The following is a 23,863-nucleotide window of genomic DNA, read 5'->3' as shown; positions in this document are numbered from 1 at the left end:
ACGGAAGAAAAATAGGGTTTCTTCCGTTCGGAAAAGCGGATCCCGACTGACGCGGACGCTAGCGGATGCTCCATCCGCTAACGGACGCCTTCCCATAGGGATTCATTACAAGTCCGTTAACGGACTTGTAATGAACGGACGGACGGAGCGGACATGTGAAAGGGGCCTAAGTCATAACTTAGTAAATTATGACTAATGTCTTGTACGCTGAAACACGCCAACTGATCTTATCTGCGTTTGTACACTGTGGTTTCTAAATAAATATATCACGATTATTTTTATGGATTTTTATGGATTACCTTTCTCAAACGACTTTTGGCGGATCATCTTTATAGATATTAACCACTTCTGGACCGCCGATATACATGGCTGTTTGAAGGGGGATATCTTTGTTATGGCAGCAGCTAGCTGTCATAACCCAGGTATCCTCCTCTTCAGCAGGCAGTCCGGTTTCCGATAATAGTGGTTTCTGCGGCGGATTCGCCGCAAGATCACTTTTATTGACGGCAGAAGAGGGGCCCCCCTCCCGACGCTTACCAGAGCTGTCGGCAGCAGCGGAGGCGATCGGGTCCTTCAGCTGGCTGGGTATGGAGACGAGTGAGGTGAAGATTGCCCCCCACCTGTCTCCATACCATAGCAGAGAGGAAGTGGTGTCAAAACGTCACTTCCACCCATAGCTCGGCTATTTTTTTTTTAAATGACAATTTTTTTATTGCATTTTAGTGTAAATATGAGATCTGAGGTCTTTTTGACCCCAGGTATCAGATTTAAGAGTCCTGTCATGCTTCTTTTCTATTACAAGGGATGTTTACATTACTTGTAATAGGAATAAAAGTGACAATTTTTTTTGAAAGAACAGTATAACAAATAAAAGGTAAAATAAATAATAAAAAAAAAATTAAACGTGCCCCGTCCTGCCGAGTTGGCGTGCAGAAGCGAACACATATGTGAGTAGCGCCCGCATATGAAAACAGTGTTCAAACCCCACATGTGAGGCATCATTGTGATCGGTAAAGCGAGAGCATTAATTCTAGCTCTAGACCTTCTCTGCAACTTAAAACATGCAACCTGTAGAATTTATTTAAACGTCGCCTATGGAGATTTTGAAGGGTAAAATTTGTCGCCATTCCACGAGCGGGCGCAATTTGAAAGCGTGACATGTTGGGTATCAATTTACTCAGCGTAACAATTATCTTTCACAATATAAAAAAATTTACCGTTGTCTTATTTTTTTAATTTAAAAAAGTGTATTTTTTCCAAAAAATGTGCGCTTGTAAGATTGCTGCGCTAATACGATGTGACAAAGTATTGCAACGGCTGCCATTTTATTCTAGGGTATTAGAAAAAAAAAATTCTAGCAAAAAAAATGTTTTTAACTTGTAAACAACAAATCTCAGAAAGAGGCTTGGTCCTTAAGAGTTTAAAGGCCGCCATTTAACTCGCCTAACGCCGATATACGTCGGCAGAATGGCACGGCTGGGCACATCAACGTATATGTACGTTGATCTTTAAGCCCAGCCGTGGGTCGCGGGCAGGCCCGGATTTCCCACAAGGCGGCAGGGCGCCATGGGGCGGCAGTGGCATGGAGTCCCCCGGAACATACAGTTAAGGGCGGTAAGTTATGGGGGAATCCGCTCGCTCGTTAACAAGTGATTGCGGCGATGTCGCCGAAAACACTTGTAAAATGTGTGCTCCCGTCCGTCCTCCCCTCTCCCCCACCCCGCATACCTCTCTTTGCTGGCTCTGTCTTCGGGACTCCGTCCTCCCCCCGGCCACCGAGTCTGTCCCCTGTCCCTGCTGCCGATGTACACAGTGAGAGGGGAGAGCTGTGCTCTTCCCATCTCAGCTGTGACAGGAGTTATAGCACAGTGCTAGGACTCCTGTTTTGGAGGTGACAGGGTCAATAAAGAGAACATGTCACCTCCAATTGCTATCGCACAGGGAATTGTTTTCTCCTGTGCGATAGCAAAAAAAGTTAAGTGAAAAAAAATTGATAAAGAATAAATATATAATAAGAAATAATAATTAAATTAATAAAATAAAAATGTAAAGAATAAGAAAAATAATAAGGAAAATAATAAGAAAATTATACAAAAAATAAAAAAAGTAAGCGACAAGCTACAATTTTTTTTTTTTTAACTGACCGCGCCGCCCATTCTCTGTTGATTTGGGGGGGGTTCGGTTGGCGGGGAGGGGGTGCATTGCGGAACCTGGCCTTGGGGCGGCAAAGAGAGCAAATCCGGCCCTGGTCGCGGGCGCACGCCCGCGGTCGCGCTCCCGTGACCTGGTCGGAAGCTCCATGACCGGGACCGCAGAAGTCCCACAATAGGTCTCCGGAGCTGAAGAACGGGGAGAGCCGTGTGTAAACACGGCTTCCCCGTTCTTCACTGTGGCGGTGTCATCGATCGTGTGATCTCTTTTATAGGGTTCCACAATCGATGACGTCACACCTACAGCCACACCCCCCTACAGTTGTAAACACACATTTTTGCTGTGAAAATGACAATGGTCCCAAAAATGTGTCAAAATTGTCCGAAGTGTCCGCCATAATGTCGCAGTCACGAAAAATTCGCTGATCACCGCCATTAGTAGTAAAAAAAAAAATATATATATAAAAATGCAATAAAACTATCCCCTATTTTGGCAAAACGCTATAAATTTTGCGCAAACCAACCAATAAACGCTTCTTGCAATTTTGTTTTACCAAAAATAGGTAGAAGAATACGTATCGGCCTAAACTGAGAAAAAAAAGATGTTTTTTATATATTTTTGGGGGATATTTATTATAGCAAAAAGTAAAAAATATTGAATTTATTTCAAAATTGTCGCTCTATTTTTGTTTATAGCGCAAAAAATAAAAACCGCAGAGGTGATCAAATACCACCAAAAGAAAGCTCTATTTGTGGGGGAAAAAAAGGACGCCAATTTTGTTTGGGAGCCACGTCGCACGACCGCGCAATTGTCTGTTAAAGCGACGCAGTGGCGAATCGCAAAACCTGGCCTGGTCCTTTAGCTGCATTTTGGTGCGGGTCTTAAGTGGTTAAAAAATTACATAAAAAAAATTAACCACTTGCTGCCCGCCATATAGCAATATGACATTGGCAAAGTGGTTCTGTTAACCTGACCAGACGTCATATGACATGATCAGGATAAGAAGCCGCTGCGTGCCCGCAGTTGCCGCGGTGTGTCAGTTTGACAAACCGCAACTCTGATCTCTGATGGAGACTCTTTACCACGTGATCAGCTGTGTCCAATCACAGCTGATCATGATGTAAACAGGAAGAGTCGTGTATCTGCTTTTCTGATCGGCTGCTCTCCTGACAGGGGGGTCTGTGTTGATTTTTAGCGCAGCCCACCCCCCTCCCCCAGGATGCCCATCCAGGACCACCTGGGATGGCCACCACTGATGACCACCAGGTATGCCACCCATGGCCACCAGGGTTGTCAATGTGTGCCCACGTATGATGTAAACCTATGCGCATCAGCAATACCTGCCAGTGCCTCCATAGCAGTGATGCCCATCAGTGCCATGTATCAGTGTCCCTCAGTGCCACTCATCAGTGTCCATCAGTGCCACCTATCAGTACCCACCCATGCCCATAATTGCCACCCATAAGTACCCATCAGTGCAGCCTTTCAGTGCCCAGTGTCGCCCATTAGTGCCCATCAATGCTGCATAACAGTGCCACCTATCAGTGCCCATCAGTGTCACATATAAATGCCCATCAGTACCGCCTTATAAGTGCCTGTCAAAATGTACGTATTTACAAAATGTTATAAAAGAAACGGGAAAAAAAAACTTAATTTTTCTGTATTTTTTTATTTGATTAGCAAAAAATAAAAACCTCATAGGTAATCAAATACCACCAAAAAAAAGCTCTATTTGTGGGAACAAAATTATAAAAATGTTGTTTGGGTACAGTGTAGCATGACCGAGCAACTGTCATTTAAACAGCGACAGTGCTGAAAGCTGAAAATTGGCTTGGGCAGGAAGGGGGGAAAGTGTCTGGTATTGAAGTAGTTAAATAAAATATTTTTAAATAGAACTAGTGTGAGCACTGTGTCTGCCTTAATGTTAGCATATTGATGCTTCTTTTCACTGCCTTCACTTTCCAGTAGGGATGCACCGAAACATATCGGCCGAAAATGGCAGTTTCGGCACTTTGCCAAAAGATAAATCACGCCAATTAAGGCATAGAAAATGGAGCAGGACCCTGCTCCATTTTCTATGCCTTAATTGGCGTGATGACTCGTCAGGGTCGATCCTAGGCGGGTGCAGTTCAGCCGGGCGCCACAGAGGATGGGGCGCTGAAGCACCAGAGTGCTCCCCTCCATCCTCCTCCCCTCCTTGTCCATGTCCATGTCAAGAGGCGGCTCTCCCCGTGGTCGCCGCCACCACTGTGTTTCCCAAGCCAAAGCCCGTCCCCCTCCCTCCTCCTATCAGAGGAGGAGAGCGAAGCAGCCGGAGATCGGAGCGACCGTCTCTGTGTGGAGAGAGACTAGCCGCGCAGAGACGTCGCTGAGGGAGCGGTCCATGCCTGCAGTGACATGTGTTCTCCTCTCTGTGTCTTACCTCCTGCTTGCTGCGATCTGTTCTCCACCCGGGCGGCATGGCTGCACACTGTCCTCTCCAGTTGCCCCAGGTGTTTTTATGTACTGTAATGGAGGGGAGGGGTTGTCCTAGGGGGTCTGTACTAATGGAGGGGGCTGGGGGGGTTGTCTGAACTAATGGAAGGAGATTGGTTTACCCAGGGGGGTCTGTACTAATGGAGGGGGGTTTGTACTAATGGAGGGGGATTGGTTTGTCCTGGGGGGGGGGTTGTACTAATGGAGGGGGATTAGTATGTCTTGGGGGGGTCTGTACTAATGGAGGGATACTGGTTTGTCTTGGGAGCTCTGTACTAATGGAAAGGGGTGGTTTGTCCTGAGGGGGGGTCTGTACTAATGGAGGGGGGTGGTTTGTCCTGAAGCGGTTGTATTAATGGAGGGGGGTTGTTTGTCCTGGGGGGTCTGTACTAATGGAGGGGGGGTGGTTTGTCCTGGGGGTCTGTACTAATAGAAGGGGTGTGGTTTGTCCTGGGGGTCTGTACTGATGGAGGGGGGTCTGTACTGAGAAAGGTCTGTACTGAGGGAGGGGTTTATACTTAGTGGGGGTCTGCACTGATGGGGGGGGTCTGTACTGAGGGGCAACTTTAGGTGGTGAAAGGGGGGGGGGCGATACCCTGTTTTTTTTTTGTAAGTGTATTTTGTGCGTGTACTCGAGAGAGGAGCCGGACTGCAGGAGTTGGGAGTAGGCAGGCCTCCCCCAGAGGCAATCTGCCACCTTTCTCCATGCCCCGGGTGGCAATGGCGGGTGTGTGAGGGGATCCTCCCACACAGCCCACCCTACCTGCTCCGCTTTGAAGCCCAACGGGGCAGAGGGACTCCCTATAAGGGAGTGAGAGGACTTTCCCGCTCAACCAGCCCCGTTAGTCCTTCGCCTCTCTTTTTTAGAGACCGCGTGGTCAAAGTGCGTGCATGTTAACCCAATTTCGAGTGCGTGTGTAAGTGTGGTGGGTTTTTTTTTGTGGGAGGGGGGTGGGCGTACTAAGCGCAGGCTTACCTTGCATAGCACACCCACCGGGAGCCGGGCTGAGACCACCAAACTCAATTCACATGTAGCCGAGACCGGTATCCGAACCCCTAGCTGCAGAGGTGAATGGCTTATCAGCGCAGTGCCAATCGCGTTGAGCCACCGCAGCTCTCTTGGCGATACCCTGTTTTATCGCACCCTGTTTTACCGGGGGGGTGACACCAACCCTAGCGACGCCACTGTAGATGCGGGCTCTCCTTTCTCCGCTCCTCGCGCGTGCAATGCTGTACTAGTGAGGGGCGCTTGCCAGCACAGCCGTCCACTATGTTTCTTCCCCCGCCTTCATATAGGCCAGGGAAGAAATAGAATAGAACAAAAGCAGAGAAGAGGATTGTGGGACATGTAGTCCGAGGACTAGCAGCCCCACTGTAACACAGAAACTGCAGCCCACACAGAATGCTCAGCTGAATGGGAGAGAGAGGGAGCCAGGAGCCTGGGAAAGCTTTCAGGGAAGTGCAGGACTCCAGAGGGAGAGGACAGTGCTGAGAGAACACCATCAGAGAGAACCCCGCTGCCCTGCACCACCAGAGGGAAAGCCACACAGCCTAGCGCCGTTCCTGGCGGAGAAAGGAATGGAGGCAATGCCTGAATATAGATCTGGGCTCTACCCAGCAGAGTTGCCACAGGCAATTCAGAGTGAGCTGACTCCTGATAAGAGGAACGGTTGTTGCTGGGTCAGGTGAGAGGGCCGATCGGCCATTATCTACTAACGTCCATAGGAACTGCAGTCTCTGACTATCTCCTGTATCATGTCTGCAGTCTCTGATCATCTCCTGTACCATGTCCCCAGTCTGACCACCTCCTGTATAAAAATATAAAATAAAAAAAAACAGTAATTTTCGGTATCGGTTTTTCGGCCTAGTGTATTTTTCATTTTCGGTATTGGTTTTGGCACAAAAAAAAAAAAACATTCGGTGCACCCCTACTTTCTAGATGGCAGGCTTGGATCAAGCCGAGCTGTGTTGCAGGAGTGCCTGACCAAACAAAATAAAGTCTTTTGGCAGGTCAGACAGTTCACATTTTTCAAGTGTAGCTTTAAAGTGGCCTTGTCACTTCCTTGAAAAAAATCCAGACGGCAATCCCCTGTAAAAGAAGCTAGTAAAACTTCACTGTCTTAAAGTGGAGTTCCACCCATAAATATAACATTACATTAGTAGTTTTAAAAAAATGTCATTAGTCCTTTACGAAAACATTATTTTTTTTAGATGCCTTCAAAGTGTTGTTGCTAGGCAGAATAGTTAATCTTCCCACTTCCTGCACCTAGGTGCTTAATGCTTCCTAACCTACACCGCACAGACTCCTGGGAATGTAGTGGGTGTAACTTTCCAGGAGTCTGTGCACTCCCCAGTCTCAAAGAATCATGTGACTTGGACAGCACAGGTGCTGAAACCTGATCTGACACTGCTTGTGCAGCACTGAACATGTGCGAGATCTGTAAGGCTGAAATCCAGGAAGTCATACAGTCTGGCTTCATGATGCCCACACTTAAGATGGCCCCAGTCAATTTCTATTTTATAAAGTGTCTAAATGCTGTAACAACCTAACAAAACGGACCTTAGTTTACAGACTAACTTTACTAGAATACATTAAGCTTGTGTATTACAGGGGTATTTATATTTAAAAAGTGAAATTGTGGCCGGAACTCCGCTTTAATGAGCTCTCACCGCTGATTTTCAGCCCTCCTGGGTGCATTAAATACTTTGTCCCTGCTGAATGCTGTGGGTTCGACCGCTGGCCACTACATTGCTACAGGACATCGTACTAACATAGCGGCCAGCAGGAGGAACCATGGTGCCCAACAGAAGACATGCTATTCTGCACTCCCAAAAGTGATGACAGCAGCAGCGCTCAGAGCTAAACCACTGATAGAATATATGAGTATTAATCTTCTATTCTAAAGGAGAGCTGGGCTGGACTTTTTTTTTTACACTATAGCTTTAAGTAAATACATGCTGAATGAGGTATGCATTTATATACTGTATTTGTGCTACTCTTTCCGTGATGAGCAATCATTTGGCAAAACAAACACTTTCTATAGCTGCTCTTCACCATTTATTTTAAAAACATCTAGTTTTTACAAAATGTCCTCAGCAGAAAATTGAATACTGGGCAGAAGAAAGTTCCAAGTATAATCTGAAAAGCAATCTGGTGAAAGAGAAAAGCTAAATCTACAAGACATATGAAAAGAACATACTGTGCCATGCTGCCCACCCACAAAGTTAAAATAAGCCAACAGCACGCGGTATACTTAGAATCTTTATATTTAAACAGATTAATGCCACATCACATTGCCTGGCTTCCTTGCAACTGCAGCAACCTCCAATATATGGGCTATTATTAGTGTCTTCAGAACAAGTTTATGTGTGTGTTCATTTCATGGATTAACACAAACTGACTAAAAAAGTTGGAGACTTTGTTCTTCCTAGCTATTAACTATAATTAATGCTAAAAGGAATGCAGAAAATCACATTAGTCTGCAGCTGCCGGTCATGTAAGTTTCTAAGTAGGGCAACATTACCAATCATGAAAATTAGTTGTGCTATGTAGAATGGAATCCTTCAGGATTACCGATAACATCCTTTTCTAAACTTTACACTGAATTTGTAATCATGGCAGACAGACAATTGCTCCACTGCAGATGATTCCTACCCCATAGAGTAGATGGAAACTTCTTTCTGGTGGTTGTCTGATCAAGACAGCAGAGACCCAACTTTTTTGGCCTAGACAAAGCTGTAACCTCCATCATCTGATCAAAATTTCATGACTCCATGCACAAGGCTTTCATTCGGCAGGAGCCAGTGTCTGGTGTAAACTTTTTGTTATTGTTTTGTGAGGGTCGGAGTTCATCATGATTGACATTGGCTCTACACCAGGGAATTTTTTTTCCCTGGTGTAAAAGGGGACTTGTCAAAAACTGCCTCCTGTCTTTACTTACACTTTTTTTTTTGGGTGAATGAGTATTAGTACCCCATACTTATTAACATGGGGAGGGGGGATATGGAGGTCCCCTTGTCAAAGGAGGCTTCAAGATACTGATAAGCCCCCCCCCACATGCAGAACCCCACCACCACTCTAAGAAAAAAGTTTGCACAAGCAAGGCAAAAGACTTACCTTAAAATGAAGCCCTCCAACAGCACAAGGGGCCAGATTCACAAAAGAGATACGACGGAGTATCTCAGATACGACGGAGTATCTCAGATACGACGGAGTATCTCAGATACGACGGAGTATCTCAGATACGACGGAGTATCTCAGATACGACGGAGTATCTCAGATACTCCGTCGTATCTCTCAGAGTATCTATGCGGCTGATTCATAGAATCAGTTACGCATAGATATCCCTTAGATCCGACAGGTGTAATGGACTTACACTGTCGGATCTTAGGATGCAATACCGCGGCCGCCGCTGGGGGGAGTTCGCGTCGTAAACCAGCGTCGGGTATGCAAATTAGGAGTTACGCCGATCCACAAAGGTTTTTCCCGTTGTCGCAAATGTTAGATTTCCGTCGCAAAGATAGGGCACCTTTAATATGGTGTAAAAGTACTCCACCATGTTAAAGTATGCCCGTCTTTCACGCGTCGCTTTTGAATTTTTTTTAAAAAAAATATTTTTTCCAGGCGTAAGTACTTTGATCACGTCGCGATTCACAAAACGTCGTCGCGCCGTAATTTCGCGCAAAGCACGTCGGGAAATTTGCGACGGGAGCATGCGCAGTATGTCCAGCGCGGGAGCGCGCCTAATTTAAATGGTACCCGCCCCATTTGAATTGGACCGCCTTGCGCCGGACGTGTTTACGATACACCGCCGCAAATTTCTAGGTAAGTGCTTTGTGGATCAGGCACTAAATCTGAAAACTTGCGGCGGTGTAACGTAAACGGGTTACGTTACGCTGCGCCGCAGCTACGTGAATCTGGCCCACTGTCACCACTGCAGAGGCTTCTATCTTCACCCGGTCTTCCTTTCAGGTTCAGGGACTTCTGGCATTGGATTGGCCGAGCTGCAATGACGTCACGCATGCGCGGGAGTCTTGGCTCAAGGAACACAGCTCTGAAGGAACGGCACCAGCTGCTGCTTGCAAGAATATCTCCTAAACAGTGCATGTTTAGGAGATATTCATTTTGCCTACAGGTAAGCTTTATTCAAAGCTTACCTGTAGGTAAAAATTTTATGTAAGAGTTTACCACCACTTTAATGCCTCATACAAACCGGCACAGGAGGCTGAATAATATAATCTGCAGGCATATTTCTGTGTCCAGGATACACAGCTGCCACATACAGCTCACCATAATATAATATGTTGGCAAACATCTTCACTGGCCCAGACCTGTACAATCCCAGATACAAACTGTATGTCTAGAGCTGTGTGCCTGTATGCATGCATGGGTTTATACAAGTAGCAATATAAACCCGTGTACAGCTACATACAGTCATTCATATGATTGTTGTTACATCTCAGGTGGTACATGAAACAACACCCCTAGCAGTGTTAGAGTTTGTCCCAATTCTAATTACTATTACCTTTGCTGGACAACTTGGTCTGCATGTAAAAAAAAAAAAAAAAAAAAAAAAAAAAAAAAGAAAAATTAACATACAGCAGATAAATTAACTGCATGCAATATTTCCCACAATAGTAGTCATTAGGGAATTGTGCACTGTAATTTCTCTTACTTTTCATACATTTTTCTGCATGTTGTATGTGCTTTAGAACCTTTGCTCACTGCCACGGCTTTTAAAAATGCCAAGCTGTAAACATGATTATACAGAAGACTTGGAAGAGCCTGTTGCAGTATGTTAAAATATACATCAGTTTTCAGGATGTCATTACATGCACTCTATCACACAGATCTCTCAGATTTTTTTTTTATTTAAAATTTCAATTTAATGGCTTACATTGTTTTACCTTTTTGTGTTTCTCTTTTTGTTTATTTTAGCTTGTGAAAAACATACTGAAAGGGAGAACTGAATTACCGAGCTTGACTATGGCCTCTGTCACTGGACAAAGCATCAATTTGTAATGTTTAGTTCTATTTTCAGGACTGGCAAGCCCCCTTTTTGGCAGATTAATTACAGACATTTGAATCTGCCATAGAATATGAAATCTGGAAACCGGCAGCATTACATAACTCTGCATTTCAGACATGCTGACAGCCAGAGTTTTTTCTTGATTGATAGCATCCCTTGTCTGCTATTGCTCTTGGATTTTAAAGCTAATCTGCAGGCAGATACTACAATAATGCATTCATCTTTTCTATAAAACATCATTCAGAACCAATTCACACTTAGTGATTGTAAAAGCAAAAGTTTTTTTATCTTAATGCATTAAGATAAAAAGCCTCCTGTGTGCAGCAGCTCCCCTCAGCCCCCCCCCCCAAATAATTCCCTGAGCCCCATCTTGATCCAGCGATGTTGCACAAGAGACTCGGCTGTCCGAGACTCTCTCTCCTCATGGTTGATGAGACACACTCAAAGTCAATGAGCCAATAAGGAGAGAGGGGGTGGGGACGGGCCACGGCTCCGTGTATGAATGGACACAAGGAGCTGCGGCTTGGCTCAGGTGCCCCATAGCAAGCGGTTTGCTGTGGGGGTAATTAACAGGTGGGAGGGGCCAGGAGCCAAGTTTCTACGCGTTTCGCTAGTTGCGTCAGGAGCTCTCCTGACGACGCAACTAGCGAAACGCGTAGAGGCTGTTTGGACACACACATTGAGGGTGCAGCACACCAGCGCGCACGGATCCCTTGTAGCAATACATGCGGAGCACAGCGGGGCAAGCACACCTCTTAGGACGCCACTTAAATGCTGGTCAGCGGCTTTTAACGGTTGACACTGCCAAAGACACTCAGTGCCGGTCAGAGGCACTTTATATTGTAAGTGTTATATTTTTTTACCTTTTTTAAATAAATACATATTTTAATATACTACACCATGATGAGCCCCTTGTTTTTGAGGAATTGATGACACCTTGTAAAAGGGAAAAGGAGGCAACACCCACTGACCGACAAAGAAAAGACACCACTTTGGAGCCTAATAATATCTGGGGTCTGGTGAGTGTTGATTTTAACCATTGGTGATGGTGGCACATCTTTGTCGGGTGGAAGAGATAGCGGCACTTTCCTGTACACAGCATTACCAACATTGAACCTTGTGTTTGCTGGAACCTATTGTATAAGAGCAAGATTGCCTGTCATTTGGACTATTTTTAAGTGCAGCCAGCACATTGCACATTTGTATGGTTGTTTGATAATTATTTCACTTTTATTGATATTTATTTTATTTTGTTCCAATATCGGTTATTGGACAACTCACGGTGCAGTTGGCATACTGCATATTGTGTTTTTACACACACATATATATAATATTTTTTTTGTAATATCTTTCGTATTGTTTTCACTATTTGGTTGGTCAGTAGCAGCAACAACAGCCATTTTTCTCATAGAAGCACTGTGGCATATGGATTGTATACTGACACACTGATCTAGATATATGATTTAAGTTTGAAATCACTGTGTCACATTTGTATGACTCATATATTTCTTATATTTTTTATTGTTTGTATTCAGGTTATTCACACTTCAGATTGGGTACATTGTGGCCCTGATATTTCACTTATGTCCATATTCCCAGAGATTAAATACCTCTGGATAATTAGATCAGCGCAGTAACATTTTTCTTCCTCGAGCACATAGTGTAATATGCACAGGTTATGCAGGTTTATTTGAATTTTTTTTAAAAAGCTTAAAATGCTCACTTACATTTTCCAGTGCCCTAACCGGCACTAGTCTGTTCAGCGTGCACTGCTATGTGTCTCAGCTGTGCGCTATTCGATCCGCTGTTCAATGCGCCGTCGAGGTGGAACGTGACGTGTTTCCGGTTTCAAGGAAAAATACCCATAAGCCTCTACGCGTTTAGCATGTACGCATGCGTCGTCAGGAAGCTATGGGTGTTCATATCCTGATGTTATTTATAATAGACTCCAGCCAATTGCGGGTTACCGGAAGTTGGTGTGTCGCCTTTTTTGTTGTAGTATTGGATGTGCGCTATTCGCCATATTACTTGTGGGCAGTTTGTATTGGGATGTGCGCTGACCGCCATATATGTGTTGTGGGTTATTATTAGGGTACCAGAGTGTTCACCCTGAATGGACTATCACAATCTTAATCATACTTTATATGCAAAAAATGGAAAACATTTTAAATATATATGCGATCCCTATCTTTAACCTAAGATTAGACATTTAAACATGTTTTATCAATGTGATATATTTTGTATCGTTAAAATATTAAAAACTATTTAAAATATATCAATGGACCGTTTCTTTATTTAAAACCTTCACCTTACTTGAAAAATAAAAATACAAATAAAAATAAAAATATAAATAGAAAGAAAAAGGAGATAAAAATAGAAATAAAAATAATTAAAATAAATGAAAAAAATTTAATGTGAAAATAAAAATAATAAAAATAGAAATAAAAATGAAAATAAAAATAAAAATGAAAATGAAAATACTTTGATCCTTCAATAATTTTCCAAGAAACAATTTATATCCAGCTCAATGTTCATACCGTCGGGTTTGAGGGTATCTAGTTTAAAAATCCAATATGTCTAATTTTTCGATATTTTCCTTGTCATGTAAATATTTCTCCAATTTTTTTCTACCTTATCTATGGCGTATATTTTCAATTTTGTGGGGTCCCGGTTATGTACTTTCCTAAAATGCATTGAGACACTATGATATTTAAAACCTCTTTTTATGCTTCTAATATGCTCCCCTACTCTCGTGGAGAGCTTCCTGGTGGTCCTACCCACATATTGTAGCCCACACTTACATTCTAATACGTAAGTTACATGAGTGCTGTTACAGGTTATTAATTTACTTATTTCAAATTCCTCCTTGTTTGCATTAGATTGGAATTTTTGAATTCTCCTAGAACCTTTGACTGTGTGGCAAGGTTTACACCTTCCACACCTGTGGAACCCCTTTTGGTCTAGAAAAGACGTTATCTTCTTAGGTGGGTCCGGGACATTTTTTACAATAGTGTCCCGGATTCTTTTTGCCCTCCTGTACAAGAACATAGGTTTTCGTGGTACAATATCTCTCAATTGTGGATGTTCCAAAATGATCGGCCAGTACTTCTTTATAATGCTTTCAAACTTTTTGTACTCCGTATTAAATCCTGTTACTAAGGTCAGGTCACTGTTTCTGTTTCCTTTCCTTTCTTTGACTTCTAGTATCTTGTCCCTATTCATCAATCCAACTTTGTCCCTAGTACATTTCAGTTTTGTTTTCTCATATCTTTTATCTTCGAACCTTTCTATTAGGATGTTAGTTTGTGTGATATAATCCTTCATGGAGCTGCAATTCCTTCTTATGCGTATGAACTGTCCCTTTGGTATCGCCTGTTTCCACTGTGGGTGGTGGCAGCTACTGTATGGGATGTACCCGTTTCTGTCGGTTTCTTTAAAATGCATTTTGGTGTGCAGCCTTCCACCTTGAATATCTCCAAGTCCAGGAATTGGGTACTTTCTCTTTGTATGTTCACAGTGAATCTGATGCCATATACGTTGTTATTGATATGTTTAACAAATTCACTGAGTTCCGCTTCATCTCCCTTCAAAACAATGAGAATGTCATCAATAAATCTTTTATATATTAGGAGGTGTGGCCAGCATTTTCCAAAAATTTCCTCCTTCTCCCATTTATTAAGAAAAATGTTGGCCACACTAGGGGCATATTTGTTCCCCATTCCCACTCCTTTAATTTGGCTATAGTAGCCATGGTTATGCCAAAAGAAGTTGTTACCCATGGCCAGTTTTAGTCCTTCTATGATGAATTTTCTCTGTTTGAGTTTTAGTTCTGATTGTTGCTTCAGCGCCCATGCAACGGCTGCGAGTGCATCCACTTGTTTAATATTAGTATAGAGGGACTCCACATCTATAGTCACTAATAGTGTGGAGTCATCTATTTCTATCTTAGTGAGTAAATTTATCACGTCCTTACTATCTTTAAGGAATGCTTCTCCTTTTGTGGCTTAGGGTTGGAGAAACACATCTAAATATTCTCCCAACCTAGAGTGTATGGAATTTATGCCACTTATTATTGGCCTACCTGGTGGTTTAGTCTTATTTTTGTGTACCTTAGGGACTTGGTATATAACGGGTATTCTAGGAGCTTTAGGCAGCATGTATCTTCCTTCCTTCTTGTTGATAACGTGATTCGCTATTCCATGGTTTAGAAATTCTTTCAGTTCCTTCTTTAGTTCATTGTTGGGGTTTCTCTTTAGAGGTTTATATGTTGAAATATCATTAACCAGTCTGTTAAGTTCTTCCATGTAGTCCTGTTTGGTTAAAATGACCAAACCCCCCCCATTTGTCCGCCGGTCTAACCACTACGTTGTTCCTTTTTTCTAGTTTTTTTTATACCCTGCCAGACTTTGTCCTGTTTGTTATTTTTCTGTGGTTTTATAGTCTTTAGTTCTTTTTCTATAATTTTTTTAAAAACCTCTATGTAGTGGTATGAATTAGATTTTGGGTTGAAGGTAGATTGATTTTTTAGTGTGCTATGTACGTTTTCCGAGGTAGTTGGTTGTTCGCTGGTTTTATTTTTCTTGCCAAAGTGTTTCTTCAGATTTAATTTTCTAATAAACATTTGCAGGTCTATGAATGTTTCAAATTTATTGAACGACCTTTTAGGTGCAAATTTTATTCCTTTGTCCAATGCTATAAGTTCTTCCTGCGTAAAGGTGATGTTGGTTAGGTTAAAAATTCCCTTCCCTAACCCATTCTTTTTCGTTTTGCTTCCCACTCTGCACCCTCTCCTTCTTGGGGGTTGTGGTTCCATCCTCCTCTGCCCGTCTGAAAAACCGGCATTGGGGGTCTGTATGGTTCCCTCCAATCCCTCCATTCCCCCTGCCATTGGGGGGGTCCGTAATTTTGTCCGTAGTACCCTCTTTCCCCTCTCCATGGTCTGTAGTATTGGCCCATGGGGGGTTGGTTATGTTGGTATAGTTGAGTAGGTGGGGCTGTGGCTTGTTCTCATTTGTTGGGGTGGATCTGTTAGATGTACCCTCCTTGGCGGGTTCTGGTGCTTTCTTTTTCGTTGCGGGGGTTTTCACAGTTTTTTCCTTCACTGTTACTGTTATTTCCTCCTCATGTTCTTCTGCCTCATCATTCAGTGAGGTATTATTGGAATTTATCAACCGTTCTACCTCCTGCCAGTTATAGATTTTTCCTGCCGTATAATCTTTCTTATCTCTCTGATATTTCTTCACCTTTTTATTTTTTACTTCATTATTCAATTTTGCTAAAACATCTTGCAATTTTTTTTGCTCGAGTTTTGTAATCATTAGACTCCACATGTGCCTCCATGTTAACTTTAAGGAGGTTAATATTGCTTTCAATTCTATTTAATTTGATCTTTCTTCTGTGTATGATAATCTCCAACAACTTATTCTCACAGCCATTGAAGAAATCATACCATTCTCTGTTTAGGCCCGCATCATTTAATCCTTTATTAGGTCCCACATCCCACCTGAGTCTCAGTGGTGTTATTTTGGCTTCCCGGTATTTTTCAAGCGTTACTATATCCCACCATACCCTCACCTGCTTATCCATAGTGTTTTTTAATTGCTTAAAACCCTGTTCTAAATGAACTGTGGTTGTGTTGTCGAAATTTTCAAATAAATCACCCAAGTCCAATCTCCTATTTGCCAAGAAGGAAAACACTTCCATTCTTGCCTGTGTATGCTGCCAGTAGTAAGTGATTACCATATGGGAGCCTAGCAAAGGAGGGACGGCAACTTTTGATACAGAATTGAGGATACATATCCTGGGTATTGACTACAGGCTATTTATACACCGCCATCTGGTGAGCATTTAGCATATTAGCGGTGGAGGAAACACATAAAGGGTGATTAAGTCACAGACCTGCAGTCAAGTTTTTGGGGCACCGCACATATATATGTACTTACATTCTTGGAACTTTGGAATGTTTTGAGATTCTTTTGGATTGCTGAGCACTTTTTGTGCATATTTTTTGGCACTGGGCAGTGCACAAATAAGGGACATTTATTGAGCACGGTGGTGTTATGGAATAAGTTGTATAATTATTTAACATTTGTTATATTATTATTTTCACATTTTTTATGTAATATTGGTGTTGTACACATATAAGGATAAAAGTTATATTATTCAAATTTATATTATATCAGCGCAGTAGTATATAAATACTATATACAAATACATATTACAAATGCACACACATTAATGCGTGTTGTGGCAATGTTAACATATTTTGCATAAAGGCAAGGGTGTCCAACCTTTTGACTTTCCTGGGCCACATTGGAAGAAGAGGAATTGTGTTGAGCCACACAAAAACATTAAGGACCCTGATTCTGTAGCAGAGATGAAAGCTCCTGTATTTTAAGAAGCTGCTACTTTGCGCCAAATACTTTCTACTGTGGACAAATTAATGGAAGCAGTGCACAGTAGTCTTTAACAGCAAATGACTCTCCACAATCAAAATAAGCCCATTTTGGGAACTCGCACAGATTGATTGTGCAATTTATGATGCTGAGGGCCAGCCTTATTGTTTTGCAATGACGCTCTAAAGCAGGGGCCCCAGACTGTTGAGGACCGGGCTGCTTAGCAGTGTTTGAGCGGCGACCGCAGTCTGCACTAGGCTATCACAGACTCCGGATGATGCTAACCACCTGCCGTGCACCTATGCAGCGTGTCCTCTATTGGCTTCTCTGCCTGTCCAGACAACAATGTCCTCCCATCAGCAGGGTAGGTGGTGAGAGGAGCTGCAGATGAGAATGGAGAGCTCCTCCCACTCTTGCTCTGCTGATAGGATGACATTGTTATTCGGGCGGGAGAGGACACATGGAATGGGCACAGCCTCTGCCCTGCCAAATGTATTACAGTGCAGTCCCCTTAACATTACAACCCCCCTTTACAGAGCACTGTAAAGATATTCAAACTGCTGCTCTCTTTCATACAAAATTGATTAGACACCCTTGGAAGATCTTCCATTGGAAGACCTTATATGTAAAATTGCTTTCCTGTTCGCTATTATATCTGTTATGTGTGTTATGTGTGTTCCTGAATTGGCATGTCTCTCGTTTTCCACAGGAACAAAGTGGTTTTAAGACCAACACCTTAATTTTCATATAAGGTGGTCTCTCTTTCATTTCAATGAGGACATTGTCCTTAATTCCCTTTTTCCTGCTTCAAAACATGACAAGCAAATAGCCTTAAACTCTCTGGATGTGGTCAGAGCTGTGGGGGTCTATCAGCCCTAGCCTTTGTTTCCAAATTGACTCTTGCCTGGAGGTTCTTTTAAAGGATATCCTTCTTCCCATTCTACCATTGCCAGGTTGATTGTACATACATCTTATTTCGAAGTTCTACACCTATAAAGAAAGGTTTCCACCTTCCTCATCACAGTTCATTCCATCAGGACTGTTGGTGCCTTTTGGGATTTTCAGCATCAAGCATGTGTATCCCAGATGTGCAAGATTACCACCTGGTCTTCTGTTCACAGTTTTATAAATGGTCAAGTATTCAGGACATTCCAAAGTGGTCCAAGGAAGAAAAAACAGCGACCATGACAGGGTCAAAAGCTCACTGATGCACATAGGGAGCAAACACTGGCCCATGTAATCCAATCCAATGGAAGAGCCACAGTAGCTTAAATTGCTGAAAAAGTTTATGTTGGTTCCAATAAAAAGGTATCAGAACAAAGTGCATTAAAATTTGTTGCATATGGGTCTGCATAGTCACAGTAAGGAGCCCATGCTGACCCATGTCCTCAGCCAAAAAAGCACCTACAATTAGCATGTGATCATTAGAACCAGACCATGGAGCAATGGAAGAGGGTGGCCTGGTCTGTTGAATCACATTGTCCTATATGCTATGTGGTTGGCCTGGTGCGTATGTGTAGATTACCTATGGAAGAGATGGAACCAGGATGTACTATGGGAAGAAGGCAGGCTAGCAGAGGTTTAAATGATCTGCTACTGACAGCTTGGTGCAAGATACCACAGCATTCCTCCAAAGGTCTAGTGGAGTTCATGCCTCATTGGGTCAGGGTGGTTTTGGTGGCAAAGGGAGACCTAATGGTATGGTGGGTGGTCTTGCTATGGCTAATCGGCATTAGTCCTATGTCCTGTACTGTGCTCCAAAGGGTTCTTTACAGTTTAAAGTTGCCAACTCAGAAGCTTGCCTTGAAAAAGTGATAATGGCGGGAAAGGCAATCTTGGAAGTAAGAATAGTTAGATAAATCTTCCTAACAGGTTCAAAAAGCAATTTCAGAAGAGCTAACAGAAATAGGTATAGAGCTCATGAAGTAACTGGGGAGCGTACTGGAGAAACATGTCCTTGAGACAGTCCAGACAACCAGAGAGCCCACAGAGTTTTCCAGAAGCCTGATAAGGTCCAAGTACTATGGTCACCTGGAAGGCCTCGTACACACAAGCGTTTTCCTCGACAGAATCCATCAAGAAACTTGGTGGCAGAGCTTTTTTGCCAAGGAAAACGGTCGTGTGTATGTTTTTCATCGAGAAAACTGTCGAGGAACTCGACGAGAAAAAAAGAGAACAAGTTCTCTTTTTCGACGGGAGTCTCAATTTCCTCGTCGGGCTGGTTTTCGACGAGAAACACGTTCGTGTGTATGCTTAGAAACCCGCGCATGCTCAGAATAAAGTATGAGACGGGAGCGCACCTTCGGTAAAAGCAGCGTTTGTAATGGAGATAGCACATTTGTCACCCTGTAACAGACTGAAAAGTGCAAATCGTCTCCTACCAAACTTTTTCTTAACACGCAGTAACATGAGATTAGCAAAAGCAGCCCCAAGGGTTGTGCCAGTGGAATCGAACTTCCCCTGATGTCGTACGTGTTGTACGTCACCGCGTTTGAGAACGACGAGATTTGGTCTTGGACAGTGTGTACGCAAAGAAAGCTTGTCAGGTTTCTCGACAAGCCTAACAAGGAACTCGTCGAGGAAAACGATGTTTCATTTACGACGAGTTCCTCGGTCGTGTGCACGAGGTCGAATAGTTTGGTGCAATGAAAATCACCAGCATTCCTTCAATCATGAACCTGCGAAGCAGGCAAGGAGACAGTTGAGGAAGGGAAAATTATATATCAGGTTGAAATAATCACATGGGCATTTACCAAAAAGTCCAGAGAATTCCTGAAAATGGAGACAAGTCTAGAAACACCTGGGGATTAAGAGTTCACTCTCCAGAGTACAGATGCCGATGCCTGAAGAAGTTCCCCTGACAGTTTTCCACACCTGGGATGTGCATGGCAGCCAGGGAAGGAAAATTACTTTCTGGCCAAGCAAGAATCAAAGCCATTTTTCTATAAGCAGCAAGACTTCTGTTTTCTTCCTAATGGTTGATATAAGCCACCGCCATGGTGTTGTCTGACTGAATCATGATCCAAACATCTCAGAGACGAGAGTGTAATAACAAGATCTAAAGACCATCAGTGTGAGAGAGTGGTGCAACACTATTTTTAGTTTAAAGTTTGTGTGTCTCCTTAATGCTGACAGTGATCCTCACTGAAGGAGTGTGTGCAGAAGACATGACATAAATTGCATGAAATAAATTGTAAATACAGCTGAATAAAAAAAAAACAAACAAAAACAGTGCAGGGTTCAGAATTAAGCTACATACAGAGTGCAGAGTTCAGAATTATGCTAGGCACAGGGTGCATAGTTCAGAAGTGTGTTATGTACAGAGTGCAGGGGTTTAGGGATGGGCTACATACAGAGTGCAGATTTCAAGGGTGCGCTATGTACAAAATGCAGGGTTTAGGGGGTGCGCTACCTACAGAGTGCAGCGTTCAGGGGTGCGCTACATACAGAGTGCAGGGGTGCACTACGTACCAAGAGGACATGATACAGGAGATGATCAGAGACTGCAGGCATACAACAGGAGATGGTCAGAGACTGAAGACATAGTACAGTAGATGGTCAGAGACAGCAGACACAATGCAGGAGATGGTCAGAGACAGCAGACACAATGCAGGAGATGGTCAGAGACAGCAGACACAATGCAGGAGATGGTCAGAGACTGCAGACATGATACAGGAGATGATCAGACTGCAGACGTGGTACAGGAGATGGTCAGAGACTTCAGACGTGGTACAGGAGATCAATGCAGCCTCACCAGGTTCCTTTAAATGCAGCCTGCCAGTGCCCAGCAGTCTACCAGTGTCCATCATTTGCAGCCTGCCTTAGTATGTCAGACAGGATCAGGACAGGGCAGTGTTGGCAAAACAAAGCCAAGAACAGTGCTCTATCTATGGAGGAAAGCGGTCAGCACACCACGTTAAGGAGCAGCTTTGTTTGTATGATCAGCGGGAGGAGCATTATCAGTGTGCAGCGCCGCGGGGGTTAAGAGCGCAGGACTACTTGTTTGACATGCTGTTAGAAACAGTGAGCCCGCTCGGTAGCTGACAGCTTTCCTCCATAGAGCACTGTTTTGGTTTCAGCCGCCTCATCGAGGAGGGAGGGAGGGAACGGAGGAGAGGCCTGGACTGAACGACACCGTCGTACTGGGCGGCACCAGTGGTGAGGCCCAGCCCCATTTTCGGCGCTGTTATTGGCGTGATTTCTCTTTCTGTAAATTGCCGAAGGCAATTTTTGGCCTATATTTGTCGGCGGACGAAAATTTCGGTGCATCCCTAGTGATCAGTACTGATCACTTCTGTGTCCATTCATCACTAGAGCACAATAAGCAATGATTCAGGTTTGTGAGAGACTTTATTCATATGCATGGCAGCTGAGGCTACAGAGAAGGGCTGCCTCAGTTCCTTTGTCTGTTTAGATCTCTGACATCTCACCAAAGCACCCCCACCCAAAAAAAAGGTACAAAATATTAAAGGTGTGTTATAAAAATAAAAAAAAATCACAAAACATAGTAATGCTTGGTTTATACAGGGCATACCACAGCGTACACCAGAGAGGCCATGTGTACAGCTGCTGATCCTAATTTCACCTCTGTGTGGGTCCGGATGCAAGTCCCTGAGGTCACACTGTTTGCGTTTGGGGCCAAGCACTCACATGCCCAACAAGGTTGTCAGATTGTGTTGTGGAAATTTTATGAACATGTATTTAATATGTACTGTCATAGTGTCGCCCAGTGTTAGTACTCCCACAGCCCGCTCTAAAGAGCTGACTGGGGCAGACTGACGCTGGCCGAGTCCTGTCTGGTAGTGGAAAACTTCTTGAGGTTGGAGAGAGGTGTTTTCAGAGTGGGGATATGTCTGCCAGCGAAAGGGTCCCTGTACATTGCACAGACGATCGTCTGAGGGGATATGTTCGCACTGCAAGGACATTATCGGTTAAAGGCGGATGTACGCTCTTGTCTCTACTGTGTCTGATCAGCACATGTCGAGATTTGTAGCGTACACCTGCAGATAGCCTCCCATCCACAAGGAACGGTTGTATAATCTGGGTATGTGTTGTTCCCTGGAACAACTCCAAAAAAGCATTCCTATCAGCGGAAATACGGGAGTCTTTGGGTTGGTATGGTCAGAGACGGAGTCCATGTTTGAAAGCCATGCAGCTTCTTTTGTTTAGCTTCCAGGTACAGGAAAAACATGATTGCACCCTGTCTCTGCTCAGACACACCCATAAGACTCCTTTAGCTATTATTCATTGGTTGTTTGTATTAACTTATCCTGTTGGAAGGATTTCCTGTGATGTAATTTCCCATGGAGGAAGCGTTTTTGGCTGCTGGAGCCATCACTTCCTGTTTGTCAATGCTTTTGTGAGGTTACGAATAAAAAGCCAAGCACACTGGTTGCTGGGGCAGTCATGCTGATGGAGCTGAGAATGTAAGCTATGGTGATGTCTGTTTACTGTATATGGGAAATAGAGCTATAGGTAAGATGCATTCTATCATTAGATGAAATTTGTGCTTATTAGCATAGGAGATATGGTGTGCGCACAGTGAACAGCCATATCTCCATGACAATTGGGAGCAGCGTCTGTGCATCCCAATTGACATGAACGTGACTGCTTGCATTGGAGTGCACCGAACAGCTGGGAATCCCCATGGGCACAAGGCCTTAGTAGGAATTTAACAGGAATTTTGTAATTTGTGTTGTTTGTCCACTAATAACAATTTTTGTATATTTTTTGTGAAAATAGCGGTTTTCTAAACATTAGCGGGAGTGTTGCGGTGCTTTGTTACTACCACTTATTTGCTAGCTTTTTGTTGCCCTGTCCCAACTTTTTTAAGATTGCTGCCATCAATTTCAAAATGACCTTTTTTGGTTTTAATGGTGCATTTTTGCAGTTTAAATATTTTATATGTTTTCTATTGTGAATAAAACATGGGTTTGTGAGATTTGAAAATTGAAAATCATTGCATTCTGTTTTTATGTATATTTTCCCAACTATAATGAATTATAGTTGTATTGCGTTCTACTCATGAAAACCTGAATGCAATTGAAGAGCATTTTTACCTGAGCTCTCGGTGGGCGAGTCAGAAATATTATATTATTGTTGGAGCAAAAAAAACAAAAGGGGCTCGGCATAATTATGTCTGTAGGATTAAAAAGGCTTGTATATATATGGACACCACTTCTTCGCGGTGTCTTCGTTTTTAGGGTTCAGCTGAGATTATTCCTGTGAACCTTGAAAAAAGAAAAAAAGTCTATTCCTGAATTTAGTTTTTGGTTTAGAAAACGTCTTACCTTTTTCTGCTGATCTAGATAAGACAGTATCAAGTTCCAAACAGAACAGTAAAATACCCAGACGAGGAGGCGGCGGGGCTTTGTTACAGTGGACGGCGCAGACTTCCTATACATACAGCCCTGCTGTGAATCATCTGAGAGGGGGCAATGTACAGCGTAATCAGGTGCAAATTCCTTCCCCTCTCATCAAGACTGATACGACTGTAGAGGAGACCCTCACTGGAGTATAAGGCGAAGGAGGCTTTTTCAGCATAAAAAAATGTGCTGAAAAAGTCGGCTTATACTCGAGTATATACAGTAACATCTCTGCTCCATGACTTTAGCCATATTGCCCTTTCAAAAGATTTGAGTAGGGCTGTGAACCTAGTGGAGGCTTTGACTGACTTAACTAATGTCTGTTAAATAAGACAAGACCTTGTGACTACTTAAAGGAAGTACTTAAACTCTTCCACAGACAATGCAAACGACGACCTGTTTCACTACGACCCATCCCAGAGCCCATCCAGTCAGTCAAAACAAACAC

The 23,863-nt window shown here is 43.3% G+C and overlaps 1 protein-coding gene across 1 annotated transcript in view; it reads right to left on the bottom strand.

Annotated features, from left to right (window-relative positions):
• Positions 1 to 23,863, bottom strand: part of XXYLT1 (xyloside xylosyltransferase 1) — a 286,052-nt gene that overhangs the window by 123,694 nt on the left and 138,495 nt on the right. The window lies entirely within an intron of this gene.

Source organism: Rana temporaria, chromosome 4 (genome assembly GCF_905171775.1).
Source record: "Rana temporaria chromosome 4, aRanTem1.1, whole genome shotgun sequence".
Taxonomy (NCBI): Eukaryota; Metazoa; Chordata; class Amphibia; order Anura; family Ranidae; genus Rana; species Rana temporaria.
Note: the sequence above shows the minus strand (reverse complement) of the source record. Positions and strands in the feature narration are given on the sequence as shown.